Genomic DNA, 24242 nt, shown 5'->3' on the forward strand with positions numbered 1-24242 from the left:
GTTTTAAAAAAAAAATATTTTTTATTTATTTTATGTTTGTGACACGTTTTTTGTACTAAATTAAACTAGAATTTATAATATGTATACATTTAAAAGTCACTATAAATTTAATTCATATTATTCACTCATAAAAAAAGTTAAATCAATATGTATTATATATCATTTGTGAATTACATTTTTTTATATGTATAAATTTGTAATGAATATGAATGTATAAATAAATAACTTAGGGTGGCTTCCCCTAGTTTATAAAGCAATGAGAAGAAAAAATATTTATGGTATTTTGAATTGCAAATGACATATAAAATGTCATTCTCACGTTTATGAAAGCTTAATTTATTATAAAATAAAAATTAATGATACTTTAACAATGGCACGAATAAAATTTAATTTATTATTTTATTAATTTTTTTACTTGTGATTCTTACTTCTGTGTTGATTTAGTCGCATTTACTCGGACAAACACTAAATTTTATTTTCAACCGAATAAATTATGTAGTAATATAAAAGCAAATCGTGACTATTAGAAGAAAGTAGGAGGTTTGCGTGTAATCTTGCACGAAAAGCAATTCTTGATCATTAGCGATCAATGTTCATCGCTAGCTAATTTGAATACTGGCTTCAAGAAATACATTTTGATTATCAAGGAAAATCCAACTCGGGATTTTCGTTTTTATTGCTAATTGCGTAAGGATTTTAAAACATTTATCAAGGACTAATATTACACAATAAATTTATAAAAATTGACGTAATATGTGCGAATATTTGTACATTCTGCAATGTTTGAAAATACACACAAGTGACTCACATTCCCGATAAAAGAGATAACGCGATTTAATTTATTATCAACATTGGCAAAAATTCTTAATATTAATCTACATAGATAAATTTTAAATCACTGTAACCAATTTTTCAATAATTAACTATTTCAGATTTCAACAAGATTTTAAGTAAACCATTCAATCTAAATAAACCAATTTATTAATATCGCTTTTTCCAATGACCTAACGAGATTCTTTCGTAACTACTTGGAAAATCATAAACAATTCGATGTTTATCATTCGCAATATTTTTCTGTTTATAAATAATGTAACAATTGTTAACTCAGAGTTTTAAATATATACTGTCGAATCAAAAACATATTAATCTATTAAAACAAGAACTGATTATTCACATTTACAATCTGATTTGGATTTTTCGTAGAAACAGACTTCAGTATATAAATAGTTTGACGTTCAGTATTGTTTAACGTTTTTTAAAAGCTAAACCAATTGATATAACCTATATCAAAGTTTCTAAAGTTTCCTAAACATATTCACCTCAAAGTTTACCTATGTAACTCTTATAACGTTAAATTTTGATTGTAACGAATTTTATCATTTATTATTAAATAAATAAATACAGCATAAATTAAATATCTTATGGATTATCCAGGAAACAATACATTTCGATAAATTTAAAAACAGCAAGTATTTTAAATTAAAATGACATAGTCATGTGCCGGTGTCAACTCTTCGCGGGTTTTAGACCATTGTTACTCACGATATACATTTATAGATTCTTAATTATTACGGCGAGTATCTTACACCATTATTATTAATTACTTTCGCTTCCATTTTTAACAAGCCTTTTCCGAGTGATTTTGAATTGAATAATATCGATTTAAAAAAAGTACAGGAAAGCGAAATGTGTTGCTATATTTGTTATATTTTCTTATTATTTTATAACAGGGATTGCCAAGACGTCTACCGCAAAGTTGTTTTATGTATCCCGTGGGAGTCATTTCTATGTCAAATAAGTCATTATTATGAGCAAAAATTTGTAGTATTCACTAACAAAACATACCACGCGTTTTACTCGCGGCTAATTAAGCTTTGGTCATACAATAAAAACAGAGTTTAAAGCAACACATCCCAATTTTTTGCGCTGCACTGTAAATTAGGCACTGACATATTCTTTAAGTAAAATATCAGTTTATGAATGGCCTTAAGTGTTATTTAGTTAATTTTACTAGTGAGAAAATAACTTTGCTTCCATCTATAAGTCTTTGATCTCAAAAATACATTAAATATATCAACGTAAGTTGTCAGCGTATTTTTAAAAAGTTTAATGGCTACTGCTATAAGCGAGTTGGCAAGTGCTGATGTCCTCGCCGAAACCGGCATAAAAAACAGCATTGAACGCGTTACTCAAGGATGTTTCAAAACCCAAAGCTGGAAATTCTCGAGAATAAAATTATTGTCCAGTTTCCTTGGAAAAAATGCTTTGTAATATTCAAATTTCAAAGAGAACACGGCGAAAAGGAGTCACTGAGCTCCAGGTATGTATTTCAGAAATCTTTTCTGGATTTTTTCAATTATGAAATAATATTTTATCTCGCAGTGGTTCCAAATTAATTGTATGAAGGACGAGACTCACTGATTATACAGTGAAACGCATTCCTTATAACAAAGCCGAGAATTTTAGAAGACTTAAAATGAAGAGAATTTCCACTTTCTCTCGAATGTACATTTTCAGCTAGACAATAAAAAAACATCATGGCAATACAGATCTAAGAATAGACACAACATAACATTTTCCAATGCTGAAAGGTAAACAATTATCAAAGTATTTATTCTCAAATCATTCTCGAGAAAAATGTAAAATGATAATTTATTATATCTTATATTTTTTTATTAAAAAAAATTATACAATCATTTTTAATAGTTAACAATTGTTGCAATTTTGAAGGCAAATAGTGGTTTAAATCCGATAAATTCACAGCTGTATATAGAGCAGGTAGTACGTAAAGGGACAGATATATTCGATAGCACTACGAAAACATTGTTTGTCAATAATTTTATGACTAACTAAAAATTACGATTTATGCCAGTTAATTAAAAATTAAGAATGTAATGATTAATGACTTAAGAATGATTTCGCGGCAAAAAATTAAGTTAATGTTTTTATACATGAATTCTATAAATCAGGTGTGGCCTACTTATTTATTGTCAGGATCAAATTTTTAGATAAAAAAATATTCACGTGCTACCTATCAAATTCCCAAAAATCAGGCGTATTTAAGCCCTCTGGGCTTATCAATATCAAAGAGAGGGACGAGTTGAAAATGAATTCATAGTAAAATCGAAAACACTTTTATCATGAAAAAAAGTGTTGAACAAAAAATTTGCTTATGATTCTTTATCGATTCTGTATTTGGTTTATTGTGAATTTTGTACTTTCATTGCTTCTGCCAAATTAATAAAATCAAGAGATTTATTCTCAACGGTTATTCATTATTAAAAAATACATGCAAAAATCATTCTAATAAAAACTAGTTTATAATCAATTGGTCCAATTGTATAGAAAATGAAACACATCGATATTTGTCTTTCATGAAGTGTTAATTTACTTTTTTTTCAATACTGTATTTCGAGATATTTGTATATATTGAATAGTTTTTTTTTATTATATTTGAATAAATGTTTTTAAAACATATTTGTCATTTAAAAACAATTTGCATTTTTTAGCTATTTGATAACTCCCTCGGAAAGAAGCAATTGCTTAATTGGCTTTGAAAACATGTTGTTGCGTAATTAATCTAGATTTTAGTTCTTGCAACTTCTTCCTTATTTTATTTGTATGAATAATAATAAAAAATAAACACTATAAATATAATGTTAATACGCGTTATATAAATTTAACAGCGAAAGCGTGAAACATACACACAGCCACTAGGCCGCAATGGGCAAAGCGAACTGGCAACAGCCTGGTTTCCACTAAATAGCGTTAAAAACTAGATTTACTTAGCCATATCATAAAATCAGATTAAAACTTTGCATGAAACATGTTGCAATGGCGTTCCAAATTTAATTTTATAAGTATTGCGACAGAAGCCCCAAATATCAAAGAGAAATGTCGAATAAAATTATTAATTGCAATTCCTTATAAAAATTATGTGTCATCATATTTTTTAGATTACTCATAATCAAGTTATTTTTAATAAAAAGTCATTTAAGAAAAACACACTAAATATTTAGCAGTGTAATTTTTATACGCGTTGTGCAAATTCAATGGAGAGAAAATATTATTAACAGCGTGTTTAGATAATAATTTATATAGATGAAAAACACGATTATAAAATGTGAATATTTTGTTGTTTGCGATCGACCGGCTTAGAATCTGTGATCGCCCGATCAATGCTATAAATATTACGATATTTTATCCTTTTGTAAAACGGGGGGAAATGTGTGATGGAAAATGACCGTCAGTTAAACACGTATTTAATATTTTAGACAGAATTATAATATCTCGCGTAATAATTTTAAATAAATTTACTATTCTTGTCGTTAGTTTATATTTCAATTATTAACTATAGCATAATTTACGTGCATAAATATTGACCTAAATTGTTATAAATTTAATCAGTTAAAAATAAATACTATATACAAATATACATAAAAATATACTGTAAAAAAATCTTGAGAAATGGGAAATATCAAGAAATGAGAAACACTATCAGTAGCCCATTTCCACAAAAATATAAATCGAAAATAGTTTTTTTGCTTTTGAACGCTTTTAAGTCATACATACAATACAAATTTAGTTTTTAATGGTCGTGTCTATGCGTTTTTATGAATAATAGGAACAACAGAGGTTCCATGTAGGAAAAATATACACGATATAACCCACGAACTGACGGCTATCACTTAAATAACTAAGAATATCTGAAGTTCGAGAGTTTTTCATATTTTCAGAATCAATAGATTTTATCACCATCGTCGAGAAAAATAAAAGGTTGGTGACCGTGAATTATTTAGGAACAAAACCATGCTGTTGGTCTACCAATATTTGATGGCGGTAACTGTAAATATATTTGAGCAGAATTATTTCAAATAATTTAGCCGGCGCAGAATTCACTGCAATTGGTCTATAATTTGTAATGTTTGAAATATCTCAATTTTTATGAATTAGTAGGATTTTGGTGCATTTCCACAGATACGGAAACGATATTATCATTACTTCTGAGATCAATATTTTGTTGAACGTTACAATACGAACGCTGTTTCACAAATAAGTACAGGACAACCTTCGCAACGGTGATTCTTTGGTTTTCGTTCAATGAGTGCGGCACATATTTTTTAAGCTTTTATTTTCCTGTATATTTTAAATAGTTTATGCTTAATTACCAGCGCTTAACTTTTGTGCGAGCTCTCGCATATTTGTGTATGATTTTAATTCAACTAACGCCTTCAGTTCGTCGTTATCAATTGAAGAGAAGCCAACGACCTTTCAAGGCTCTTGTCCCTAATGCGAAATTTTAGAACTAGCATTGCACCGCACATTCCTTAACAAGTTTCTGCCGTTTTACTACCCGTTTTGAACCTAAACAAAATATTCCTATGTGATTATTTTCCATCTTCAATAGTAACCGAATTCAATGTTATCAAAACACAGACCGAAACATATACTTTAAATTAATATTAGCATAAGCACGATGAAATGACATTTTCATTGATAAAAATAATAAATATTCAAGAACCAAATTATTTTAACATCTGTCAAATAAATGAAACTCTTCGTGGCAATTTTCACGAAGTGGACGATCGAATAGATTAAAAATCGCTATAAACATCTTCAATTTTCTGCTATTAATTATAAACTAGTTACTATCAAACAACATAACAATTGCTAAGATTTGAGACTGAATGTTATAAATGACGTTTTTCGTATTGAAAAAATAGGTGTCAGCGGCGACACGTGCTAGACGTCAAACCGTGTCCGATTTTCGCGCAAAAGGACACAGCCGTGCCGCCATGGCCGCGGTGTAAACAAGTCGCGCTTTTCGCCGTCACAGCCCGAATTTTCGCCATTTCGCCGCTTTGTCGCCGGGGACAAAGGCCGTTACGTAAGAGGCGCGCGCGTCGGGGGGCGCAGCCTCCGACCGCCATTTTCTTTTTCGTCGAAAAAAAAAATGGCCGAAAAAAGAGAGCTTTGGGCGGAAAAGCGCATTGAGTGTTTTCCACGGGGGCAGGGGGGGGGGGTAAAGGGGGACACCGGGCGGAGGCTCACCAGGTCTGCGCGTCCGGGGCGGAGTCGCCGGGGCTGCGGGTCCGCACTCGAGGCGCTGGCGCGGGTGACCACGGTGGGGTCCGACGTTCGGGGCGGCGGCACCACTCATCGGCCGTCGGGGGCGCTCGGCTCGCGCGGCGACCGACCGCACGACGCCATCTTGCTCCGGCCTCGACTGTTGCGCCGCCTGGCGGGCGAGCGCAGAAATGGAGGATACAGTAGAGAGCTGCGCGCTCAGCGAGTGTGAACTTGGATCCATTGTTTAAAGTAAATCATTTATTATATATAATATATGCAATTATAAATCCATCGTAAATTCTTGGTTTTAACAAAAATCTCGTTTATGTATTTATCCACCATTTTATAATAATAAATACACCTGATAATGAAACTTCCGTTCTGATAAAGTATTATCGAATGATATCGAAATACAACAAGGAGTTAGACAAGATTGAATTTTATCCTTTATGATTAAATAATAATATTTATCATCAGCTCGATAGACGACGACTAATACCCGAAAGACATGGATTCAAAGCCCAAATAAACCATTTTGTTTTTAAACTTCTATCATATCTGGGAGATCGGAATTAATGATTATTATATAATTATAAGGCAAGAAATTAAATGGTCGGAATTTAAATGATCTTAAGGCCAAAATCAAAATTAAATCTAAGTCAGAATTTGTATAACTGTCTGATCAAAATTATATTATTTAGATTCAGAATGGTTAGAATAAAAATAGCATATTTATAATTATATTAATAATAAAATATTATATTATTTATAAATTATTTATTTTAGAAATATCTTATTAAATATCGCGCTCGCAATAATACTGTTCGACATGTTAGAATATTAAACACCACACGAATAGCTGTCAACGAATTATTAAATTGTATGTAGGATGCGAAGGTATTCAGAGTGACGAACGAAGCGGGAATAACGATAAAGCGGTGGCTTATTGTGTTGACATCTATATTAAAATGTATTTATTCAGGCCGCTAATATTCTGAGCTTTTAATTACGGATGAATATCGTGATGATTAATCATCTACAACTTTTGTGGAATAAAATGCTCGTTTGACTTTTGTCTGTTTTATTTCATTTTAAAGTTCTATATCTCTAAAAAAAAACATCCTTTACAAACATACAACATTCTAAAAAAATTCGTCATTTTATTGTTAGACTATCTTAAGATTATTTTACATAATTTTCAACACTTAAAATTGTATTAGTTTGTCATCAATATTTTAATAGTGTGTATATAAAGCGTATATTTATCTACTCGAGCGTTTATTCTTTACAAAATATAGTATACATTTCATAGACCTTAAGAATTCCCTACAAAAAACAACCTCGATTGTTAACTTGAAATTATTACACAGTTTATAACGTCACATTCTCGACATAACTAAGTTTTTTTTATTTATTACCATTTTTGTTTTAAAACGCTTCAATTCCGCAATTTTCCGTTAACATTAGAAAGTGAATCGCAAGCTTCAAAGGAAAACGTTTTAGTTTTATATGTTAGCAAATCGTCACGGTCCGATAGATTTTCCCCATCGATTCTAAAGTTTATTTTTCAAACATCACACCTCTGAAAAACTTCAATTAACTGTTAATATTTTTTAATTTTATTATAATAAAATGCAGCACGCCCGCGCGTATCGCCGCTCTAATGCAAATTGGACACCGTATAATATTCGTTTACATACATTTTAATAGACGCACATACATAAATAAACACATATTTTTATTAGCACTCGTGAAAGTGTTATTTGTAATACACCTATGCAGAATTTGTGCGCTAGCTCAATAATGAATTTTTTTAATAGGCAAACTTTCAAAACTGCGCATTCTTAATGGCTATTTGATTCGAATTGCCCAATGCTGAATGGAATCTGCCAATTTTAAATTAATCGGTGTATAATGCAATTTGGGTAATGTAAATTTTATTAATTTTAATTAAAAGCATATTTAAATTCTGCCGATATCCTCCTTTCTTCTCCTTTTGGAATCTGTGCCGCGTTTAACATAAATGTCATTTGATAACCCGGTCACTCATCCCACTGGATAGGCGTGGGATTAACCCGTAGTTTTTTGATATGGACCTACGTAATTAATAATTATGTCGTAATAAAAACAATGTGTCAGAAATTGCAAACAAGCAAATTTGCTGCGCAATAAGTGTCAAGGAGATCGCAAGCATGTGATAACGAGAATCTATATGTGCTACGTCACCTAACAACCATCTTCTAATTTTATTTTGATTAGGTATATCAGTGCATCAATGTAAACCAGTATTTATAGAACAATTGATTTACTTACTGTAGTGGTTCAGTCTGTACATTATTAAAAAATATATTTAGGAGATCAACAGCTATTCCGTTTGAGGTTTAATAATAATGGCTGATTTCGGTGGTGTTATAATTATGTTATAATACTGCGAATCTGTCGTTTATCCCAAGAGGACATATTTATTATTATTACCGTAACTTGTCGTAATTATTTTTATTTAAAAGGCGTTAATTGCGTTGGAGAGGAAATTTTAGCGTCATTTCGCTATTATTTTTTTTGGTGGTCTGCAAAATATGCATGCATGGTCTGCAAAATATGCAAATTATATTTATTTTTATGACTTTGTTGCATATTTTGTTGCGACGCGATGATCGTAATTAAGGTAGAATATTTACTGTCTAATATGTATTACAATAAATTCTATACATATGATTTTTTAATGCTTTAAAAATATATAAAAACGTAATTAGCGTGCGGTCTATTTTAATTTAAAAAAACATATCAAAAGTTAATATTTATATTGATATACGTTGTAGCATATATTGTAACATAAAATGTACGATGTCGACTAAGTTTAGCAACCGAAGGAGAGGGGTGCTTTATTTGTTTCATTTGTGTTTTACCATTCTCAGTTTCCCCTTATAAGTCATGAATATTATAAATGAAATTCGTACAAAATTTATTTCCTTATACAATAAATATTTTTAAATGACAATAATCCAGACAAATAAAAAATATCTTAAAACATCCAAATCCGAGATTTTCATGGAAATGGCAAATAGAACAAAGCTTATTTTTTCATTCAATCCATGTCCAAAGTAGTATAACTTTAATCGTGTTTTTTTTTAAAGAATAAACAGTGTTAATATATTTTAAAAATCTGAAACAAATAATAAATATATTATAGCCTTCGCTTTAATATATTTTAGCATAAAATAATGGATAAACATGCTACATAAAATGCATTTTATTTGTTGTTTTGAATCGAATAAAGCTTATATAATATAGAGAATGTAGATCAGCAGCCTCGCTCTGAATTAATTCACCTGTCGTATTCCAAAAAAAATTAGATACTTACGTTTTATTACACTCCACGGCGATTCATCCTTGAAACGTATTCAGAAGGAACGGAACGCACGCGATCGATACGCAAAAACGTACAAATAGAAGAGTTTCTTGTCTTCTTTAGATTTCAAAAGAAGTAATGAAGATTTGAAGTCAACGGTGCGTAATATTCCGGCGCCTTTACAAATGCGAGTAATAAAGTGAAAAACTGCCTTATTAACTTTTGCGCTTTCAGACGTTGTTTTCACTCGCCCGTAACGCATTAAGGGACCATTTTTGGGAACGTGATTTTCTTAAGGAAATTTGGCACGAGATAAAGAAAGAAAAACAAATATACAGCGTATTAATTTTAGCACTTTTATGTATTTATTTCATTATCCTACGGTTTGAAACATCTGGTGTTGAATCGCGCGTAGTTTATAGTTACAGTTAGCTGACCCGCTCCAAGTTCTGTCTCCAGACGCCAAACTACTCCTGAGTGGGTAGTCAATTATGTACCAATATGGAAGTGTTTAAAACTAAATCTTGTATGGTTGTTCTTTGTGCTTCGATAGTTTCGAAGAAATGCACCAAGTTTGCCGGTTCAATTGGTAAACCTTGAAAACTCTACATACGTTTCATACATGTACAGTTTTCCAAATTTTCCGCAAGGCTGATTTTATTCAATTCGACGCTCTAAATTTTAACACCTTTGTTTAAAAGATGCTAAGTGTTTTTAGTGCTTAAAAATAAGGTACTTCAATGCATTCTGCGAATTGCGCTTAAACATGTTAATTTTCGAGAGTCGGTCAATTGAAATTTAGAAACAAATTTAAAGTAATAATTATGAGTGAATATTAATAATAGTACAAAATTTTGAATGCCTAATAATAATTAGTATACCATTATATTAGATATAATATATGTAAATAAACATTTATATTTATATATATAATTTAAAGTAAAAAATCGAAGAAGCAATGATCTAAATTTTTACTTTCTTCTATAATAATCGTGTATTTTCTCTTAATTTCCTTTCCACTCCACTTCTTATTAACTACTTTTTCACTTAAACTGTAGCTCAATTTTAATTACTAACATATCAGACGTTAAACACGTATCTCTAATAATTATTACTAATAAGTTAATTACTCTAATAATGCTATAGATTTCATAAATACATTAAAAAGAAATCTCATTTTGAAATCATAATTTGCAAGAAATATAAAAAAGCAATAATGTTGTATTTCTATATTTTGCCATATATATATTTCAATGCTAAAAAATCATATTGCAACTGGTATTATTGATTTTAAAATAATAATTGCACGATCGTAAAAAACGTTTTATTTACTAATTTTATTTAACCGACATTAATACTGGTATTAATATGATTTGTTAACATTTAACGTTATTATTTCAAAGATATTGATATTCATCGTTACTGTGAAATAAATACTGTGTATAATTGACTTTTAGTTATTTTTTTCAATGGACGATTGTTATATTATATTTATTACACAAAGCTTGCAATTCATATGGTTCCAAATAAATTTACAGTTTTTTGAACTCCTAAATCAATATTTATAAATACTATGAGACACGACTCATGTTTTCTAAAAACAAATATTTGTTCCTTGACATGACAAGTAAATAATTAAATGCCAAATTTATAGCTTTTACTTTTAATAAAAGTTTATTATAAAACGTTATAATTTTTTTTTAGTAAAAAGATCATATATTTATTTTTTATTATATATAAGTATACTTTTATAATTAGTTTAGTCGCTAATATTTTAATTTTTTGTTATTGTCGATTTTATGGATAAGTATGACGTGTAAATATTTGCATTTTTTGCTGTAATTAAAGTAGTATAAAAATTGCCACAAAAATACTATATTTTTTAATTAAATATTTAATGTTACTGGTTTTTATATGATGTATAATATCAGGCTTACAAACAAACTTAGCTAAGATATTAACAAGGGAAATTTAAAAAAGGTTTTATTGATATCTGATAAAAAATACTCCAGTTTTCGTATATAAAACAAGAATTAACTATATCCTCTAAAACGCCTTAAATATTTTTATGCAAATATTCAAAGTGAATATGATTTTTTGATTATGAAGTTATTTATGCAATATGCAATGTTTTGCCTAAAAATATATAATATATAGTAAAAATGTATTAGCACTTGACTCATAAGATGACAGCATTACATACAGTTCTTTCGACAACTGACACATTAAATTGCAAAAATCTAGATATCACTCATTACAAACTTAATACGGTCTATCCACAGTACCATCTTGAAACCAAACCGCCTGATTTACAGCCAATGCAACTCCGATTTTCCAACTTAGTTGCGTTCCGTTGGGCAATTTAGTTTCACTGCATCCAACATTAGCCAATCAGCGCCGTATGTGAGGCACACGGCATGGTACAGTGCGGCCCAAAAGGCGCATTTCGTTTTACGAGTGTATATTTTTTTCCTTTGCGTAATCCAATTATGGCCGGTCGAACAGTTGACCAACGTGTCGTTAACATTCTTTCAATCGCGCAGTTGAATAATTGTGGTGGTGATTTCAATGAAAGCAAACCAAAGTGACAGTAGGAAGATTGAAATTGTGTAACGAATTAAGACTAGTATTTATATGGCTCAATTCCATGGCAATTGAATAGAGATTCTTTCAATTTGTCAGTTGATTAATGGTGTAAGCGTTACGTCAAAGGGACCGCTGAGTCGTTATTGCTTTGTTGGTCAATTTTGCTGCCTTAAAAATCCTATTTGCTACAAGATATGATGGTCTGTTTAAAAATATCTTTATCACTGGCAATATATACTTTTCAAAACAGTAAATTACAACGTATATGTACTACACGTTTTATCTTTAATCTTAATAAGAGTTCATCATCGATAGATTGCGATCAAGAACTTAATGTAATGCTTGTCTTAATTTAATCATCATAGTAATTATTTTTGCTTAATAATGTTTATAAAACTTTGCTGCAGAATTAATACTGTTAATAATTTGTCATGTGTATCTACAATTCAACTGATGTTACTCAAGTAATTGCGAATGTCACTGTAATGGATTTCCGTAGCAATGTTTTCCTGTATCTATTGGAGATTAATGTCTATAATTGAAAAACAAATTAAAATGCGATAAGATAAATCGTCTCCAATTATTTCTCAATGTAAGCTCTAGATAATTTAATCGCAATGCAAGCAAAAAAATACAGAGCCAATTATTTTTTATATATATGTATTTGTTTCTTTTATTCCTTGGGTGGAGCTTATGAATGTAAAAAATTACAAATTTAATGTTCACCTCGTCTCAATGGTTGTTATGTTAATTGATCAAGTAGCCTTCGCTGAGGTATAAAAAACTCAATTTGTAATGTATATGTATGAATTAAAAGCGAAATGGCGTGCCACGAAAATATTTTCGAATAAAAATGGTAATGAAATGGTCAGTTTTGAGTGTTTTTCATGATTTGATATAAATTTTAAGATAAGAATATATTAAAAAGTAGATCCAACGCAAAAAGAAATATTTTTTTACTATCACTATCATTAACATATGTAAAATTACTACTCAAAAAGCGATTAAATCGCTTTTCATCTTGGTAAAATAATAACTAACAAAAATTAATTGAGCGTATGTATAATATATACAATATACGTGTTTTTATTATTTTTTAAAAACAATTAATCACTTGGTAAATCCTTCAAATTCCTAACAGTTTTGAGGAAACCCTGATATTTTAATTTACATTTTAATCAGTGCACCTGAATATTATTTTATATTATAGACTAAAAAACATATTATAGACTTAAATAAAAAATTAAAGGAGCAAGGTCTCTAGGGGACTAGGTCATCGTCACGTGGTTCCTCGTTATTGCTGTAATTCATTTTTAAAGAATTTTAATATGTTTTTCAAATAAAAACAAATAAATTGTATTTATTTGAAAATTAAATTAATTTCACTTGTCCGTGTATTTTTGTCGGTTAATTTGTTATTTTTAATAAATTTAATTAGACTTTCGTATTTTTTTAAATCATGTCAATTAGTAATCGGCGTGTCTTATAATGATTCTGTGTGACAAAGATGTAATTAATTTGCATAACATTTTACACTCCAAAGGTTGTTTTAAACGTATTCCAGTAACATTTTTTAGCTATTTTTATTAAATGTTGAATTAATTACGTTTAAAATAATACAAGGTAAAAACAGATTTTAATATGTTAAAGGTGTTTTAATTTATGATGACTGTGTATAAAAGACATTTATTTAAGAAATATTTTTTTAAATTATGTTAATCTACGATACATTTAAAAAAAATCCCCTAGATAAAAGACAGATATTTTTCACAACTTTCGCTATAATACTTGTGTTATTTAATATATTTTTAACACATTTAAAAAAACATTTACAGAGAATAGAATATTTGATCGAAAATTTTATTCTGGAATGAAAAGCTCGTAATGCTACTATTATTTAGACTTAAGTGTTATGTGTTAAATTATGCCAAGTAGCACATTGAAAAAAAATGTTTCCTAACTAAAATTTTTAGGGCATACAAATTTGTTCGTTGAAAAAAATTTTAACAGTGCTATTGTAAAAACAATCTGGTCATAATGTCATAATTTGTCAGTTAAAAAAATATACCAGGTTGCTAATTGTATTTTCATTACAATTTTTTGAAAGAACTCTTCCTTTGTATTGAAATCTATCATATATGATTAGTAAAGTAAAGTCAATTCAATTAAAAACATCTTTATATATTTCTAATTATTCTAAAACTTCGCCTAAAATATTAATTTTATAATCATAATAATATTTGATAGTTTGAGACACTCTTCTAGACTATAAATTTAAAACATAACACTCTAATTTTAATATATATAATTAACTAAAAACATATAAAATCAATTAAACACAAATACGGTCCAAATAAAGATGAAGTACTTTAGAAATACACAAGATATTCATAGAATATGTTCATTGTGATACATCGTGACATAGTTTTAAATAAAAAAAAATATATCAAAATATGTTGAGTTCAAATTTCTTGATGTAAAAATTAGCATATTAATAAAAATAAATAAATTAATAAAAAATAAAAAAAAACAGTTCTTAATTATTTTAAAAACAGCTTAAAAAATGTTGCTATTAACTGATGTTGAGTCCAACTCGACATAGGAGTTCAAATTTTATTGACTTAAATGTTTGCTTCAAATATATCACTAATTTTTGTTCGGCTCGAGTCGCGTAAGCTCTGATGGCGCAGTCTCTGTAGCGGCGGTCTCTGGGTGTGACAAAGCTGATCGATACACGAAGCCCTAACGGTGACTCAGCGTGGCTGGAAAGACTGACTTGAAATAATTGCTACTGATTGACACTCATTCTTCGGTTTAAATCGATATAAATCGATGAAGGCGTCACCTAAATTTGCACAAAATTCCGTTTATAAAAACGTGTAATGGTTAAGTTTGATACCTGCGGAATGAAGCGGATTCCAAGGGATAGCATTTTTTAAGATACGATTTGTGACGCTTTTTTAAATTGCAGCTGCGTTTTAGAAATCCATTATTTAAAGCACAATAATTCTGGTTGAGCTATTTTTAATGGCATATTGCGTATTTCTGCACGTGCACGCGATTTTTGCGATTCGTAAAACATGGGTCTCGTAATTGTCGGTTTTCCTTTGTCGGCTTACTTTGAAAACAATATTGATATTGATATCTTTCTGACATACTAAATATGTCACAGATTCTGCGTATTTTAATCTGTAGTTACGAATTAAGTATTTCTGTGTTGTACGCAGAGAAACATGCATAAGATATTATGCATGAAAAAAGCTTTGTAATTAAGAAGAAGTTATTTTTATAGGCAATATTTTTATCAATTCTCGTAAAAGGTCCGCAAACTCAATGGTAGATATTGTGTTGATTTCAGTGAAAATTGTCAAATTTTATTGAGACGCTTTTTGCTGATTACTTTCTATTTTGGTGATGTGAGATTTTTATAGCATATGGTGGAATTAAAGTGGCATCATTAAGTAATTATCGCCGAAAAGTGAAGTTAACAAATTTACACCTTAAGCTATCGATATGTATTTACATATTGTGTACAATTTATTCTACGTAACATATGCAAAACCAACGTTAACAATTTAGATTTTACACACTCAACCAGATGAACCGTTGTTCAAACGTATCGTAAACATCTTGTTTGAAACAACCCAACCGTCCAGTATTTAACGGTTATCCATAAGGTTACCAATTAGACATTTTCATAATCATTTTCCGACACAGTTATCTCGTTACTCGGGTACGCGATGCGTACACTTCGATTCGATTACTTCCTTGTTGCCTTGCCGCATAAACAAGACACATCTTGCACGTTCATCGGATTATGTAAATTTTTATAGTGTGAAAATGTAAACCGTATGGTATTTGAATGTCACTTGGTCGAGTGACTGTAAATAATTGGACTGCTTAACCTCATCACTCGTTCAAGGTGGCTGCGTAAATAACTGAATATTATTTTGTCAAAACATATCAGTTACAATGCTTGCCATTGCCATTGGTGTCAATTGTGAAAAAAACGAAAACTAGGAAAATCATTGAGAAGAGAAATGCCACAGTGACAAGTGTAACGAGCGAGGAAATCGACAGTTTGTAGACTGTGACATCTGCAATCGATGTCCCCGTACGCTCAATCGCTTATGCTGTTATACAAGCGTAATGATATACTATGTGACATTAGTGAGTGCCAATGTTTTTTTTCTTTATTTTTATAGTAGGTCAGAATATTTAAATAATATTTATAACACTTTAAAATATTTTTTAGGTGAAATCAAGAAATTGATAATTTATGTAATAATTAATGAAACACCATCATGTGATAATGAAATGAAAAGCGGCTGCTTCCTTGATCTTTTAAGTTTCGGTCGCTTGGTGTGAATTTGGATGAACGCTCGTGCCTTTCCAAGGCGAGAGTATCTAGTGAAAATTCTTGATGTATTACAAATACAAAAACGCTATGTATGAAATTATATATGCTGGTTGAAATAGGAGGTGTAATTTTTCTCTGCCTATTTATTACGTTTAAGGCAATGCAACGATTTTGGAGTGGAAACAGATTTTTTATTATTGTTACCTATACTATAAAAACATGTAACGGTTGTGAATTAAATAGCATTATTTTGTATTTTTAAAGGGAATTCATTTACCTAATCTATTTGTTTGGTAAGTCGTAAAGATCAATTCCCATTTTATTTATTACGTTTTTAACAGGTATTTGCGTTACAATAAAACAAAGTATGTACTAAAAAATAAGTAATTAAAAAAGAATATATTCAATTATTCATTTTAACTTTAATGTGAATTATTATATCATTCTAAGATTATTATATTGTAATTATTTAAATCTATACGAAAAAATACTTTCTTGATTTTTATTTATGCTTATTATCAATCCCAGAATATCTAATTTTTTTATTCCTGTACCAATAATTATCACAATAATATGATAAATACTGTGTCGGTATATTTTTTAACGACTACAGAAATACGCATTGAATATGTCAAATAAAAAACTGTGATTAACATAAAAAAATAAAAAACACCATCACTATTTTATGTAACTACATATGTGGCGACCGTTCGCCACGCCAAACAAGATAACACTGTTTCTCGGAAACAAATAATAATTGTTTTCTCGTAAAGATGGAAAGTATGGCTTTTCGAAAGAATTTATTAGTGCGTCATACTTTTCCGAGAGGATTTTGTTCTATGGTTTCTCAAAAACTTTTTTCTTGCTCCGCCAAACGCTAAGAATATCGACTGTTTTGAGCCATGCCCCAAGCAGATATTAAATCGTCATTGCATTACAGCAGATAATTCAGAATTAAAAACTCAACTAGCATATATTTTTTTTGCAATAAAATAACTTTTAATAGATCTGGACAATCAGTTTGGTTAATTTTTAATGAGGACAAGTAAAATGTAAACAACACTTAAATAAATATTTCTATCTATTTCTATTTGTTTTATTTCTTAGTGAGGAATATATCATGGCACTAAAATTCCATATTATATTGTACTAAGAAGTAATGTTAATTTTTTTTACTTAATGACCAAATTGTTAATGTTTTTTACATTTCACATCACAAATCTAAGTATTTTTGATGCCTTATATGAATAAATTTCAAGTCATCGTTTTATTAATTAACAAAATTATCAATCAATTATAAGACGAATATTTTATTCGAGTGTTCATCTTATAATCATTGACGTCTTAAAAATCAGCTGTTCAGAAACAAATACCGAAATCAATAGTTTTAACATATGCAAAAGAAAACCACCTACGCATTTGATAGCACAAAAGACGATATTCGATAAGAAAACGGAGAGATCAATGATCTTAAAAAAAACGTAAAATATGTATATCTAAAAAAATCTGACGGTGAAATAACACACGAAACTACGCAAATAATAAAATATTTTCATATTTATAATAAATATTAAAAATACGTTTTTTATTGTTATTTAAACATTAAGGCGCGTCATAAAATCAATGAAAAAGGTAGTTTAAATTCTCAAAAGCCTTCACGAGATCCTTATATATATGTATATTTGAGTTTCATTTCAAGAGATTTTATCTTTCAATAAATGACATTAATGATTGTCAAAAGAATGATGATGGGGAAATCTCGAGAACGAGAAATTTCTTACAGAGATTTAAAATATTTTTGTATTGAATAATTTCAATGAGTTGTATTTTAATTGGCTTTTTTATAATATTAAAGAGACACGTAATATTTAAAGTGTACTGTGGAGTTCTAATAAGCTGTACCGATTACTTGAGAGCATTTAAACGAGCAATTCAAATTTATAAAAAGAAAATAACAACTCGTTTTGACAAAAAACCTAATAGGATTGGAAAAGTATAAATACCACAATTGCGTAATAATTAGATATTTCACAGACCACTTACTTATAAGAACAATAAACACTAGTAAACATCATAAAAACTACCTTTTTGTGCGTTAGACAATGTGTATTGCCTGCGTAAAAACCACTATTGTCATCTACCCCTTGCATTACCAATTTCAAAATTTCCCTTCAGGGTATGAACATATTTCGTTGTTTGCATAATCAAACAATGCAACTGACCCACCAACATCCGCATCTGTGATTCGTTAGAGTTGTCTGAATATGTTTTTGGTGAATTGTATATAATAAAAATAAGCTGTGTATATTTTGGCTAAAAAGGCACACTTCTTCGATCGTAAAATCCAAAAGTATTAATATTTTCAACAAGATGACATGCTAATCAAATGAAACCTAACATGTATATGTCTGTAATAGATAATAAAATTAAGCTGTTGACAAAAAATATGGCAAATTTACGAATGAAACTAACTGATTTAATAAATGTATTGGGTTTTGAAGCTGTAGGGGTGCGACTTAGCAGGTAAAATAGACGCCAGAAAAATCTGCTCACAGAATATTGTTAAGTTGTACTACAATTTACCAAAGCGAAATAGTATCGAAATGTAAATATTTTATAGACTGAGCATTGGTGGAGAAGCTGGTGGATAAGTAACGTCCTCTAGATAATCCTCTGAGGTATCTTGTGTTTGTTATTATTATTTGTTTTTATGTAATCGTCTGTTTTCGATGGATGAGAATAAGAAAGTGTGTTTTTGACCCTCTCATCTCAATTGGCTGATATGACAAAATATCAAATTTCTCATACTCTTGATTTGAGTCGTTTCTGGCGAATCAGAGATATAGAAATTGGTTGTCCAATTGCATCGCTTACTTATGCGATAAATGAAATATGTACATGCCTTGAATAACACTGTAATATAATCATATTTTGAGCTCGTTAATGCAAAATATTACAATAGCGGTTTTTACGCTGATAAGACGCATTGCTTATGGCATTCTTTACGCCCAAAACGGTTGTTTTTATGGTTTTTAACGAATGGTTAACGAGCGTTAATGTGCTAAAAGGGAGTATATGTTAGCACTATTGTTGTAATTGTAAGTTATTAGGCCTTCTGGCAAAACGCGTTGCTATTTACTTTTCATAAATTTGAAATTATTTGCGCAGCTGGTTGGACTGTATCTTAAAAATATGTGCACTGAGTTTTAAAAATATGATAGCTATCCTTACCGATATTACTATGGACTTTTAATATAAGAGGGCTGATCAAAGTATATTCAAATCGAATTTTGGTCAATAGGAGAGCGCAAAAACAATTATTGCTTTTGACGTGGATTTTTAGCTTCTGAGAAGGGATAATTGTTTTTTTCGCTCTCATATTTGGCAAAATTTGGTTTAGATGTACTTTATTTGGATATTACTCGTAATATTGTTATAAAAAGTTTTAATATAAACGCTTGATTATCGAGCGTTTTAAGTGCGATGGCACGATTTTATTGCTTTTGACCTGGACTAGAAATTCACTATATGGCAACACTGAGCAGCAAAAAAACACGACTTATTATTAGGTAAATATTATGAGTAAATATTTTTAATGCCTAATTAAAATATTTCGCATAAACAGTGGTCAATTTTTATATTAATTTTGTAGCATGGAAAGGGTTAACTCGTACCCATTATTATTTATTCAAGAAATTATATTACGATGTTAAAAAATATATAAATGATATTTTTATCATTAGGCCTGAAATCATTGTCTCATAGTGGCATAGTAAAATTTTGTATAAAAAATTACAATTTTTTGATATAATGTATTATTTATTTAATAAACTAAGCACCCAATTTCACTATAACATTTAAAAATTGGGTTCATTATTGACTGTAAATATGTCATTTTCAAGTTGATCTTATTTAATTATATTGTAGATTCTATTACCGTATTTGTATGTATTTTACAATTTTAGATTTTTTGTAATAAATAAATCTAACTTTCTTCGAACCTAAATGTGCATTACTAAATAATATTGCAAAAAAATGAGGTTAGGTTATATTGTAAATAAATATATAGAAATTATTTACCTTTTATGCATCTTTAACAAATTCTTAAACAAACAAAACATCATTTGTCGTGCTAAAAACTCTCTAAAATATTTTTGTATGATTTTTCAATGATATACAAAACATTCAGATTCTCGTCATATGCAATAAATAATAATCTTAAACACTTTCTATATATACAAGTTGTATTAATAAGTATTGTTACTGCTTATTTTTTGTAAAAACTGTTTTTATAATATTTCAATAACAATAAAACAGTTGAATACAATAAATAATAACGATTAACGGTTTCGTGTGTTCTGTTCAATTAATAATTCAATCAAGTTAATGTTTGTTAATACTCAAATATTTCTAATTAAATCAATGTTTATTTTACACAAAACTATTAATAACGCGTTTCGGTACATTAATTCAAAGCTTAGCTCCGTGTCGTTCCCAGTCGTTGCATTTCGTTAAACGGCGAGCCGATTCGTTATTCGTTAGCCGGTCAGTTTGAAAGTTGCTTCGGCGCTCGTCGGTCGTGTCGCACTCGAGAATGTGAACAACGCAACCAAATTTCACCAAATAACTGGTTTTAACAAAATAAAAAAAATGTTTTAAGTGAATACATACTTCTCTAATTACAATAACAAAAAGTGTTTCATAATCGAGTATTGATACAATACCAAAAAAAAACTTACAATTTGTGTTTTGGTGAATTCAATAATTTGTTATTGAAAAAAATATTTCTAGTCATTTCCGTTGAGTGAAAATTTAATCAAAAAGTGATGAGTTGTTCATAAATATTTGCAAGTGATTTGTATCAGCGTTTTTGTTGTTATTTTCTTCTGGATCGTTGCATATTGCAACACATTCGTGTCTGTTTTGGTGAGTTCATCATTTTTCTATAATAATAATATAAACTAACAATGTTTATTGCCGATTAATATTTGATTACTTCATTGAAATGTATTTGTATTACTGGTTTCGTTGATGGTAATGTCGTTAAGAATGAATGTTGTATGGTAGTATTTTTATTTAGATTTATATTAAATAATCATACTAGCTATTAACCCTTTGGTCGATCTTTCACTGTTTTAAGGTACCACGAATATTTATATATTTACATATATAAATGTGAGAAATATTATATTCATACAATATTTGTATAGGAAAAATATCAACAAATGAAAGAGTAGGAAATAAATGAATATAACAAAAAATATTTTATTCAAAAATATTGATATACAAAATATTTAAAACAAATTAACAAAATTTAATAATAGAAAAGTGTATACTAAAAATTTAAAAAATGTATACAAATGAACTCACTACTCAAAGGGTTAACCGCAACCGGAAGATGAGCAACGATGTTTTAATCATATAGTATATATCAATTATGTGATATGGATTTATAAAATTTACATCACAAGTTACTATAAAATAATATTTGTTAAAATATAACTATACATATAATATATGACTAAACCAAAATATTCATAACGTTAACAGTCTTACTCTAATTATTATTATCTAGTGACTTTATAGTTATTTTTAAAATCATTTAATTTGATTTCTTAACATAAAAAAGTATCGGTTAGTCTTGCAAATAAAAAAAATCCTATATTTACAGAGCCATGATTGATATTTTTTATGTCTTATCTAAGTTTAAAAATGTACTGATATTACGTAATATATATTGATATATAATTAGATCTACTACTATTTCTGTGCCATATAATTTAAATCATTCTTGACTACATTTGACTTATGATTGTACCTGCATAAGTGCTATTCCAACAGTAGTTAAATATCAAACAAGTGTACTTAAATTTGGGTAGTAGAAAAATGCATAGATATTTATTTTATACTGCTTTTTAAATATAATATTATTTATAATCCTTTTCTAGATGCATATAGAAGCTTTCTTATATATTATAGAATAATAGAAAGATGTAGTAGTTTCCGTTACCTTCAGCACAAATTTATTGCTATGACATAAAAAAGTATGAATTTTATTCAGAAAATTTATTATATAAATTTGCAATGATTTGTAGTATAATTGCTAAATAATTATATTAAGAAATTAGAGAATGTCTTTTTGTATACAAGCCATTGAATAGTATATCTTAATTGAAATATTTTATTAGTAATTCATAGTTTCATATAAATGCGCCCAATCGATAATGTTAAGTTAAACATATTTTATAAAATAAGCAAATATTTTATTATAAATCAATATACCATTAATTACTACATATGTAGTATCTACTTGTATTAAAAATGTATTTATACACATAATTTGCTTGTCGTTTTTATTTGCTTAATTTTTATATATCCATCATTGGCACATACTTGCTTCTGAAATGATTTTGATATGAAGTATATATGAAAATTGTATTGATTTTTAACATGATAATTTGCATTATATGTATGAATTTATATTAATGTAACTTAATAATATTCCAAGCAAATTTTTGTCATAATTTTTAATCATATAAAATGCATCGAAGCATCTGGTAGTATTTAAAAACCAATTACAAAGTTATATGATTCTGGAATTGAGACTCTTACATTAATAAATCGTGATAAGTTGTTTCATATATTCATCACTTTTTCTTACTTAATCTGAAAAATATTACATTTAAGGAAGCATTAAATTTTTTAATGTCATTTTTATATCCATTTTTGTAAGATCTTTTCCACATAGAAACTGTTGCAAAGATCTAAAATTATGATTTGGTGAAATGTCTGGAAAATACGGTGGATAAAGAGGGAGTTTCAAAGAAAATCCACTGATTTTTTCTATCGTCTTTTTCGACCGTCTTGGTGTAAAATTACCCTTCTTTGATTTATAAGAACAGGTGTTTTTATGGTCAGAGCCATGTTTAAGCGAATCACACTATGTGTCTGTTGTAATTTTCTAACCATTTAAAAAATTAAATCTGCCCTTCATATCTCACCAAATGCATTACATTATCTTTTTATGATATAATCCTGTTATTGAGGGTGAAATTGGGGTTGATTAACGGCCACTTCTCATCTCCAGTAAAAAAATACTACCCATATTCCGCAAGTTGACACATTTCCTATTTTTTTTAAATGTCTGAACTGATTGAGGCGACACGTTAATCTTAGATCTGCTTCGCTGGCAGTCCTAATATCCTCACTAATAACCCCTACAGTTCATACGTAGATTTTCAATATTAAAATTCCCGAAACGAAATTTTTTGACACGCATTTGACACTTTTTAATAGCATCAATATAACTAAACATATATTATTTTCTCTCTACTGCCATTGTTGATTTAGGGTTGAAAATATCAAAACAAAAATATCCCTCTGTTATAGAGCATCACTGATACGACTACTGTTTTTAAAAAAAAAACATAAAAAAAAAATTATAGTTAATATACATAAAAATGTAAAAACTTAAGAATTTAAATCCCATATAAATCGGTTAAATCTAAGAAAAAATATTTAATTAAGTATTTAATTTTTTGTATGATATTTTTTTTGCTTCACAGTTATTTTTATTGATTAAGAACTTTTTAAATATTTCTCAGATTAATAAAATTATCTTTATTTTCCATAAAAAATAGGCAATAAATTTAATAGACATTTTTATAATAAGTGGTAACAGGTTCATAAACAGTCAATAATATTTTGATAAAAGCTCAGTCAAATTTCTAGTATTGGTATTAAAAAAAAACGCAAAGACTTACAAAACACCTTGATTTAAATCTTGGATTTAAAAGTAAATTAGATTAAATTATTATACATTAATTATTTTGTGCTTCACAATTATTTTCATTGGATTGAGAACTTCTTTAATATTTT

At 28.7% G+C, this 24242-nt stretch overlaps 2 protein-coding genes across 3 annotated transcripts in view; one reads left to right on the forward strand and one right to left on the reverse strand.

Moving 5' to 3' along the window:
- Window positions 1–6228, reverse strand: part of Hers (Histone gene-specific Epigenetic Repressor in late S phase) — a 386163-nt gene extending 379935 nt beyond the window's left edge. For both annotated transcript variants that reach the window (XM_088205897.1, XM_088205896.1), the window contains exon 1: window positions 6052–6228. The gene's annotated coding sequence lies outside the window, so the exon portion shown is untranslated. The remainder of the gene's footprint in view (window positions 1–6051) is intronic.
- A 14683-nt stretch (window positions 6229–20911) lies between these two features.
- Window positions 20912–24242, forward strand: part of LOC148238146 (estradiol 17-beta-dehydrogenase 2) — a 47884-nt gene continuing 44553 nt past the window's right edge. Inside the window, exon 1 of the mRNA XM_088205958.1 lies at window positions 20912–21290. The gene's annotated coding sequence lies outside the window, so the exon portion shown is untranslated. The remainder of the gene's footprint in view (window positions 21291–24242) is intronic.

The sequence above is a fragment of the Plectrocnemia conspersa genome, unplaced genomic scaffold (genome assembly GCF_051122295.1).
Source record: "Plectrocnemia conspersa isolate PC_06_02 unplaced genomic scaffold, ASM5112229v1 ptg000002l, whole genome shotgun sequence".
Lineage (NCBI taxonomy): Eukaryota > Metazoa > Arthropoda > Insecta > Trichoptera > Polycentropodidae > Plectrocnemia > Plectrocnemia conspersa.